Consider the following 10280-nt stretch of genomic DNA (forward strand, 5'->3'; position numbering starts at 1 on the left):
ATAACACTCTATGTTACCCTCTTATTTGTATTTACAGAGGAATATCTTCCAATACCACGATCGAAATGTCTTGTAAAAAAAGATTTTATTAAACCCATCTTTCTTTCATGACTCTCTTCTGTGTTTCTTGCACGCACCGACCATATAGAAGATGTCAGAAAAGAATATCCACCATCCAAACGATAGCCTGCTGTTAGAGCATATCAAAAAAATTACGAGTGGTGGCTATTGGCCGTTCGGACGCAGGATGTTTTTTTCCCCGCTAGGGACTTCAGACTGCAATCTGCCGTTTCTCCTTGCCCCCATGAGCGGCGTTGCACAGCCGCTTAGATCCTGTGCAGATATATATCCCCGCGCTCGTGTCCATCTCCGGTCCTGAACTGAAATCTAATCGGCTTTGCTTTAGTTGCAAAAGGAGAACAATACTTTGTGCCTGTCCTGCGCGGACATATTTGAAGTAATGGGTCTTTCAAAGGAAATAATCACTATTTTTTCTCTCCCTGCATACTAAGGATAAATGCACCCAGCATCAAGGGAAGTCCGTGCAGTTTTAGGAGCTGGAGAATGTTGAAAACCTGTCGCAACTCCGATGGATTTGTGATTTAACGGGCTTGTAAAGAGTTGTTTTATTTTGGTGCTCGTAATCTTTGAAAATATATCTTTTCTTTCTGCTATCGTTGACGGGAAACTGCTGAAGTGGTAGGCTTCTTTACGCATCTAGAACGGACCCTTCGCCTGCTATCGCACAGACTTGCAGCCAGTGCAGCGAGCCGGGCGTTTGCCGTACCTGGTCGGTATGGATCTGTCCAACCTTTGGGAAATTGTGCAACGAAAACGTACCATGGAATAATATGGGAATACAATGGAAATGGACCAAGAGAATGTGATTCGCCCATTTGTGGTTAGACGTCTGGTATCAAAGGTAAGGAGAACAGAACGGATTTTAGACTGTCGGAGTTCGTGCCGAGTCCGGTATTCAGACGGGCATGACTGTTTGTTGCATGCGCAAAGATCAATAACATGCACAAAGATCAACAACATTGACCGTCTTGTGTTTAGATAATGTAATTGGTAATGCAGAGGTTAGCATACTCATTCACATCCTTAACTAAAAACTAAAATTCAAACCAAGTTCTAGTGTCAGATAAGAGTACGAAAATAGTTGCGAGCTGCACTGTCATTGCACTGCGTAGGCTATGGAATGAATTGTTTATTCAAATGTTATGCTCATTGTAATGGCTAAATGCACCATTGATTTGATCCAATGAGCTAACCAAATGGTGCCCGCCGCCACTGATTTTGGATCAGTTGGTGCGCTTATCTTGTCCTATCCTCTTGCTGGGTGAGGCCATTCAGATCTGATTTACCAACTGATTGGATGCATATTTAGGTCATATTCTCTATATTTCATCTTCGTTGTTTAATTTATACCCTATTTGAAATAATAGCTTATGATAAGGCCACATGGTTTAATTTATTTGCGTTAAGTTTTAGATTTGACTGATCTGACTTCTGTATGGGGAACTATCTCTACTTGGGTGTGCGGTAGCCACAATTGTTAAAAAAATAAGGCGAATCCAGAATTCAGTGCAGGTCCATTTTAAGCATCGTGTTGCAGTAGTGCGCAATGTCAAAATATTATGTCTTAACAATTGTCTGCCATACAATTGTAAGATAGATGGATGTATTTTCTGTAAGTGTAAGCAAGGCAGTGACTTCTTTATTTTTGTGCTATTTAAGGTTCCACTTTATTAACAGCTTTAAAAAATAACATTCAATGTTCATTATCATTTGTTCAGTATCTTTGTCATTTGCATGTCTGTGGTCGGCGAAGAGAACGCTCGACACATTCACATCAGTTTACAAAGCCAGGTCCATCTTTCCTCATCTGCTGCTGGCGGATGATGAGATGCAGTGGCATTGCGCGACGCTGTTGTATTTTATTTTCCTTTCCTGTCACAGGCAAACAAGTATATTTAAGTTAAGTAATCGATCCAAATAGCATCTGTGATATTCAGCAACTCAATGAATCGGCTGAATCGTACATTTCTTGTTTAAAGTACCTTCGACAGGAACTGAAGGTTTGGTGGTGACGATACCCCCTTTTAAGATGGGACAGTTTAAAATTATAAAACGTCAGTGTCGGCGAACTGAAATTCACTGTTTCTACATATAGGTGTTTAAAACTGTATTTAATTCTGACGGCCACTGGGGACAGCTATACTGGCTAACTTGCAGTGGGGGTGAGGGTCTAGGGAGGCGTCTGGATGATTACTGGCACAGCATTACAGGGGCCAAATAAGTCTGGTGACCTCAATAACACCTCGCCATTTGTTATTTGAAGTCGGGGAGAACGGGTACAGTTGCAACAAGGGGACAGTTGTAACATGCTTCATGTTTCTCAGCTCGTGTTTAACCTAATGCAATGCAACTCACAGACAACATGTGTGATGGCATCAAGCATCTCAATCTCTGTCAAAAGTTCTAGACAGAAGTCGTTTTGTTGGGCAAATTTGTAACTTGAATTGCGCAGAATTGATGGGTTTTGACAGAAACACAAGCACAGGTCGTTGTGATCAGTGACTTCCTATCTAAATGGTAGTATAATAATTAGCTGCATACAATGTATTATATTCAAGTTATATTTTCAGATATTAGGAGAGGTCTACTGGGGATAATTGTAACATGCAGGCTGCATATAGTAAGTTGCAATAGCAAGCGTAGCTAGAATTTGAAATGGGCTAGCAACTTATGAGAAAATATGACACTTGGTTTGTAAGCGACTATCTCATACTTTGAAAGCAAACACTTACAGAAAAAAACAATCTTTTGGTATGAATAATGCACAGTGGTTGCCGTAAAGTTGACTTATAAACCCCTTCAAATTTGTCCAATGTTAGAACTCTCACGTTACAACTGTCCCCAAATTCACACACTGCATTTAGATGAAAATTACAGAAAAGGTAATGAATTAGTGAAGTAAATAAAGAGACGAGAGGTGTATGTTGCATATATGTTAAAATGAAAGCAGCGATTTTTAGCAACAAGGCAAAAAGTATAACAGCTGTACCCAGTCTCCTTTCCTTCAGAAGACATAGGCCTCAGAACCTAGCAGTCATTCAGAAGGATTGGGCAAAGGGTTGGCATATACTCCCTAGAGAGACCATGTTGGCAACTGTTTGGATGTCAGTGGGCTGTGTTTACAGGGCAGGAAAGAGTGATAAAAGCTGAACTCCCGTGCAGTAGGCTAACGTAACCTATATACCTGTTTGGATGTCAGTGGGCGGTGTTTACAGGGCAGTAAAGAGTGATGAAAGCTGAACTCCTGTGCAGCAGGCTAACATAACCTAGCAGCAGGCTAACATAACCTAGATACCTGGGGCAGGAAGGTACTGTCTTTGTGCTCTGAACTAAGCATGCTTAGAAGCCTGCCAAGGCATGGACCTTTCTGCTTTCTCTAATGTCTCTTGTTGTGTGTGTGTCTGTGTGTGTGTGTGTTTACTGGGTGTTTACCTGAGTTGTGACTTGCAGTGTGGTGTTGGTCGACAAGCACATTGACGGTAATCAGAAGGCTCTGCAGGGCGTGGCTTACGGCCTGTAGGGGTTTCCAGGGAGCGTGCTCTCCCGTGATGTTTTAATTTTTTTTTCAGACAGTTTGAGACAATAACAGCTGGAGTGTAGACAGTCTGTGGTATGCGCGCGCACACACACACACACACACACACACACACACACACACACACACACACACACACACATTTATGAGGCCCGTCGTCTGTCCGACTCACATGAACATCCCATCCATAATTCCACACTGCTTGTCTACATGAAAACACTTTTTCTGATAGGTCACACTGACACAGGGCATGGTCATTGCTATGGGTTACATTTACAAGGTTTTTATAGACTACTTGACTGTTATGTATACTGTTTGAATATCAGAACACACAACTTCAGCTTTTGTATGGTAAACCAAGGTTTAGATAGGCCTATAAAGAGTGCTGTCTGAAGATCGGGAGATACTAAAGTGGGAGATATTAAAGTTGAGTCGTTCCCTTCTACCATGCTTTTGCCAAATGGTCAGCAGCAGGAGATGACTCTTTCTCTAGCCTTGCCAGCACCACGTGGCTTCATCCTTTTTCTTTTTGAAAAAAAACGTCTTATATCGTAGAGGTGGGCAGTGTTTCAGAATTATAGTTGTCTAGGGTATTAAGTCATGTCATGCCACCACATGAATTTTGCAATACTGTCAATTCATCAGTTAGTGGTAGTATATGGGACGAATATCATTCCACATCAGTTAGTGGTAGTATATGGGATGAATATCATTCCACATCAGTTAGTGGTAGTATATGAGGTGAATATCACTTCATATTTCAAAACTGAAACAAAAGGGTGAAATCTAATTTTAAAAAGTTTTGCAAGATTGAAATCTAATTTTGAAGGCTTGCATAATGTTTTGATAGGATGAAAAATCTCTCCAAACATTATTTCGTATTGGAGTTTTCCTTCCTCACAACTGCAGACCTCTTTTCACAGTGTTTCTCCCACACACGTGCAGAGTTTCAAATGTGTCTGTCCTCCAGGTGGATTATTTAGTTTGAAACATTGTAAATGGTGATCTGAAAAGTAACTAGTGTTTATTCGTTGTGAAAAAAGTTCTCAATTGTTCAAACTTGAATCTTCCTTTTTTTTTGTTGCTGCTGTGCATTTGCACCCATGTTGCAGGCTGCGAGTTGACAGCACACACTTTTCACACACATTTTCAGAAATTTTACCACACAGCTGGAAGAGAAATATTTGGGTATGAAAATGACACCAGATGCCAACAATGACTTATGCGTGGGCCAAGTAGTGTGAAGTAGATCTGCTGCTTGAATGACACACAAATTACCCAAAACATACTTGCAGTTTTGATCAACAATATTTTTGTCTGATTCTTATTTTTGAAAAAAAAATAATAAAATACGGGGCTATTTATTAAATATAGCCCAGATGCCCACGATCCCCGTGAGGCTCTGTCCGTTGGGGCCTATGTACAGGGACACAGATATGCTCACTCTCTCTCTCTCTATCTCACACACACACACACACACACACACACACACACACACACACACAGACACACACACAGACACACATGCAGGAACAGGGCCATGCATATAGACACACACATGCACATACTTGCTTACATATACAACTGCACAAATGTGTGTGTGTGTGTTGGGGTGGGGGTGGGGAGGCTGGGCACACAGACACATTTCCGATGTAGTCCCCAGCGATATCAGAGAAGAGACGAGGGGGAACGACTTGACAAACTGCTATGGCACTGCCATAATGACATACAGAAGGGGAATGAACGGCACGCTCGACTCCGGAGCAAGCATCTTTGGCTCTCATGCAGCCATGTTTGTATAAACAAATGCTGGAAGCCGGCCAATCCACCAGCTAATCACCCCAGTAATTGGCCCCCCGCTATAAAGCAAAGGCGCTCGCTTGTGTGAGAGGAAGATGTTAGATTTCAGAAGAGGAGATGGGTTGGCTGACGTGCCCGATGCCGCCAAAACAAACACACACACAAAAACCCATCCTCAGCTGGCTCCACTCATCAGGACAGAAGCCTCTTTAACTGTCATCTTACAAGGTTTTGAATGGCTGTCAGATTCCAGCGTATAGCTTTCCTTCTAGAACGATCCGCTACTGCGATTCAAGGGGGGCGGGGATGGAAGAGATGAGGCAATCAAGCCCCCTTGCTGTTCAGAAATGGGAGAAGCACGCAATGCAAGTTCAGCTTCTTGGCCCTGTATGTGGTGCTGTGTGGGGGCGTGAGTTGAGCAGGGAAGCGGACATGGGGGTGGGGTGGGGGGGTTTGGTTGGTTGTAAGAGTGTGTTTGTGTGTGTGTGTGTGTGTGTGTGTGTGTGTGTGTGTGTGTGTGTGTGGAGGGGGGGGGGGAGGTTGGTTGGTTGTAAGAGTGTGTTTGTGTGTGTGTGTGTGTGTGTGTGTGTGTGTGTGTGTGTGTGTGTGTGTGTGTGTGTGTGTGTGTGTGTGCGGAGGGGGGGGGAGGTTGGTTGGTTGTAAGAGTGTGTTTGTGTGTGTGTGTGTGTGTGTGTGTGTGTGTGTGTGTGTGTGTGTGTGTGTGTGTGTGTGTGTGTGTGTGTGTGTGGAAGGGGGGGGGGGTAGTAATAGGCTGCATGAGTCAAGCCCATTCATTTGGCCTCCAGTCACAGTTGAAGCACGAGTGAAATGCGTGGGACTGCTTCACGCCCATCAAACTCATTAATTTTGGCCCACCCCCCAAAAATCCTCTTCCTCCTCTTTAATAACACCCATCATGGACAGCTATTGGCACTGCCTCAGTGTTCATCTGAAAGATGTGCGAAGGGCAGGGGATCTGAGTGGGATTGGCCCGTCCCAAAGCAGGTCTTTAGGTTCTGATATAATACCCCCCTGTAAGCAGGCCTTGGGTCCTCTCAGCGGATCTGCTGGCTATAAATAAGGCCACATATGGCGCAGCGCTCTGACACTGATGCGCCCTAAGCCCATCCCCTCGCATGCTCAGACCGCCAGCTCACGCATCGTGTCGCATCGCGTCGCATCGCGTCTCATCGCGTCGCATCGCTACCTGACAGAGCCACACCGCACCGGCCACGACAGTCACCTCCACACCGCACCGGCCACGACAGTCACCTCCACACCGCACCGGCCACGACAGTCACCTCCACACCGCGCCGGCCACGACAGTCACCTCCACACCACACCGGCCACAACAGTCACCTCCACACCACACCGGCCACAACAGTCACCTCCACACCACACCGGCCACGACAGTCACCTCCACACCGGCCATCACGGGCCCTGTCTTTTTGTGCTTCTTTCATCTAGACTCTCTGGACCCTTTCGCTCTCTTTCTTCCTTTCTTTTTTTTTCTCTCTTGATGTCCCTCTCACACCTTCTGCTGTCCCATTTCCCCCTGCTTTTGTTCTAGAACTAGGCCCACTCTCTCTACTCTCTCTCTCTGTGTGTGTGTCACTCGCTCTCTCCGAGAGGGTGGCCACCTGGCTTTTGATCCACAAAGCCCACAAGAGGGTGGGAGGGGAGGGAAGGAGGGGGGGGGGGGTGTGTTTGTTTCCTGCACATAAGTCTGAATCAGCAGCCATATGTCAGGCTCACTGCCACAAGTCTCAGAGGAGCACCACAACTCTCAGAAAGAACAAAGTTAAAGTAACACATAATTGACATTTCAGAAAAAAAAAATGTGTTTGTTTTATTGTAGTCACTGTAGTTCTCAATAACATGTCCTAGGCTGACAGCATTGAGTTTCAACATGTTTTGTGTGTTTTGTTTGAACTGTTTTTTTTTTCCGTTTTTTTTCCCTCTTCCTGGCAAATGAGACGGCTTGGGTAGAAAGATATTGATGACCGGGGCCCAACTCTGTACAGCTAAGCAGAGACGAGTTCTTTAAAGTTTCAATTTTGAAGACGCTGGCATCAACATGAAAGAGAAGGCAGGACACTCGCCTAATGGTTATTGAGCTGTTTGGCCTCCTTATAGATCCTTTAATCTCAAAACAACTGCTGTCCATGGCTTTGACACTGTGATTTACTGTGGTGTGCTTCGGGGAGATGAAGAGAGAGAGCTGCGCTCTGAGTGGGTACCTGTAAATGCAGCTGGAAGGTGGAATGGGGGGTCTGTCAAAGGTGTGACATTCTTTTTCACATTCACATTCTTTTTTCTTTTCCTTATTTGACTCTGCGCAGGTGCAAGTGCCATTTTCCTCTTCGACACAGTCACTGCACAGAAACATACACACACACACACACACATGCACTAACACATACACACACCCTCACAGTCACTGCACAAACACTACACTAATGGAAAGGGGAAGATGACCATGGGGAAGGTTTTTTCTCTCTCTCTCTCTCTTCCTTCCTCTCCTTCTCCGTTTTTGTCTCCTCCCTTCCCCTTGCTTGTAAACGTCAAGGATAACCACAGTGACATTTGTCACAACAACCACGTTCTTATCATTCCCCACCGATTCTACCGGCCGAGTCAAGCCCCTAAGCTTGCATAGGAGCAGGCATTCACGCCTCTTCCACACGCCCTGTTGCACACCAAACAAACAAACTCACCAGACATGTAACTTCTTCTTCTTCTTCTTCTTCTTCTTCTTCTTCATCTCAAGGGATGATCAGAACAAGTTTCACTTTGTGCAGTCATTGTCCCGCAAAGGGGCAGATAAACCACAGTATTATGAGTCAGGAGCGCTGGAAAGCTGTTGGTGGTAGTAGTGGAGTAGCGAGAGTTTGGGCCTTTCTGGTGTGGCACTCAACGTCCCAAGCAACATATTTGTCACATTTGGCATATTTTACCAAATTTGATAAAGGGTGACATTTTTAATTTTATTTTTAAGTCTACTTCACCATACTCATATACATTTTTCTTCATGTGGTCTTCATTAAAAGGCCAAAGGTAAATCACAGCCGCAACACAAAACTTTACTCTGAACATCTGGGCTTCCATGACAGCAAAATCAATCGAAAGCCAAAGAACCAACTTTTAATGGTTTCCTCTTTCTAAGCAGAACATTTCAGGCAAATTATGGTGTTGTGACTATTGTGGCTGAGGCTGTGTCTGTGTCTGTGTCTGTGTCTGTGTCTGTGTCTGTGTCTGTGTCTGTGTCTGTGGCTGTTACCTAAAGTATGAATGGCAAGAGAAGTAGCCGAGAGCTGCCACTCACACATGCATATCCACTACATGCACCACATGCATATCCACTACATGCACCACATGCACATCCACCCACACATGCACATCCACCACATCCACTCACATGCATATCCACCACATCCACTCACATGCACATCCACCCACACATGCACATCCACCCACACATGTACATCCACCACATGCATATCCACCACATCCACTCACATGCACATCCAGCCACACATGCACATCCACTCACATGCACATCCACCCACACATGCACATCCAACACATCCAACACATCCACCACATGCACCACATGCACATCCACTCCAGCTGATGCATCCCGTCTGAATTCAGAATGAAAAAGCACCATTCCGCCCTCAGATCCTCTTGCCCACTTTGATGCATTATGAGTGCAAACTCCAGAACACCACGCCAAACCCCAAGTGCGGGGCTCCTTAGAGAGATCACAGCTGACGGTGAACTGTGGAGGGGCGGGTGGGTGGGTCTGTTGACTGGCTGATGTTTAGACAGATATGATTCCTGCTGGTAGAATGGCGAGACGAAAGAACACAGAATCACCCAAGCCTGGCTGTCTTCAGGGGATGTGTTTGAATAACACTGGCCCATCATTTATTTATGATTTATTTCTACACTGCCCAACCCCCCGACCCCCCCCCCCCCCCCTCTCACTTTAGGGCCGAAAGGCCCAATCCAGTCCTTGACAGGTCAGCGCTCTCAGAGTAAGAAGTTCGCCTATAGAACACAAAGAGGATTTCGTTATATCCTTCTTTATTCCTCTTTTCTCAATCTCTCTTTTCTCTGTCTCACTCTCTCTCTCTTTCTCCATCATCTCATTGTCTGTCTGGATCAACTCCTCTCTCACACACACACACTTCCCCTTCTCTCTCTCACACACACACGTCCCCTTCTCTTTCACGGACACAATCTCCTGGCCACACAGTGCCAGCCCCTTCTGACCCGTCTGGCTAACGGAGTGAGATAGCATCTTTTTTCGGCTCGACTTGGTGGAAGAGGCTTTAGAAACGGCAACTTCTCATCTTCTGGAAGGTTCTTAATCTCACCGAACACACAGGGTGTCAATTACCAAACCCTCTTCTTTTAACACCGGGGAGCCTTCAAAAGGCTCAGTCACAGTCAGACGTATTATCATATCAGAGCTATATTGCTTAACATAATGCCCCCTTGAGAAGAATGTTACTTTGGTCGTAAATCAATTAAGAGACTACTGTCAGCGAAGTCGGCGGGCAGTTATTACATTGAGTGTGAGGCACATGGCTTTGCCATAGCTTTGGTGACGGTAACGTCTCTGACAGGGAAAATTACACCTTTGAGACAGCCATTTGTCACTGGTTTCCTTCTGGGGCACTTAAAGATGCCACATTGGGAAGAGAGATATAAAATGGTGGAGATTGAGCTGTGTTTTCATCCGAGGAGAACCCCTGTGTCAGCTCTCTACACCCCCGCCCTGTTGAGGCCATGCGACAAAGCAGTCATAACCCACCCTGACATGCACACACAAACACACAGACACACACACACACAC

At 45.2% G+C, this 10280-nt stretch overlaps 1 protein-coding gene across 1 annotated transcript in view; it reads left to right on the forward strand.

The window, feature by feature from the left end:
* Nucleotides 1–289: 289 nt before the first annotated feature.
* lrfn2b (leucine rich repeat and fibronectin type III domain containing 2b) overlaps nucleotides 290–10280 on the forward strand; it is a 100068-nt gene continuing 90077 nt past the window's right edge. Inside the window, exon 1 of the mRNA XM_012826616.3 lies at nucleotides 290–922. The gene's annotated coding sequence lies outside the window, so the exon portion shown is untranslated. The remainder of the gene's footprint in view (nucleotides 923–10280) is intronic.

The sequence above is a fragment of the Clupea harengus genome, chromosome 15 (genome assembly GCF_900700415.2).
Source record: "Clupea harengus chromosome 15, Ch_v2.0.2, whole genome shotgun sequence".
NCBI lineage: Eukaryota > Metazoa > Chordata > Actinopteri > Clupeiformes > Clupeidae > Clupea > Clupea harengus.